The sequence below is a fragment of the Penaeus monodon genome, chromosome 31 (genome assembly GCF_015228065.2).
Source record: "Penaeus monodon isolate SGIC_2016 chromosome 31, NSTDA_Pmon_1, whole genome shotgun sequence".
Classification (NCBI taxonomy): domain Eukaryota; kingdom Metazoa; phylum Arthropoda; class Malacostraca; order Decapoda; family Penaeidae; genus Penaeus; species Penaeus monodon.
The window spans coordinates 19239973-19240205 of NC_051416.1; positions in this window are offsets into that span (position 1 = coordinate 19239973).

Below are 233 nucleotides of genomic sequence, written 5' to 3' on the forward strand. Positions count from 1 at the left end.
GATAAACGGGGAGATTATTATGCTTTGGTCGGGGCCGCAGAATGAAAAAGGTCGGGAACCACTTTATCTAAATCGACAATAGACTTAACAAACGTATTCTCGGACAAACAGTCTTTGGAAACAACACCTTCATTAAACAGCTGTAGTTAACTGAATCTTGATGTGGGAATTAAATGGATAACGAGGGGGAGATTGCATGCCTCAGTTGTCAGTGAGTATTTCGCATTTATCTT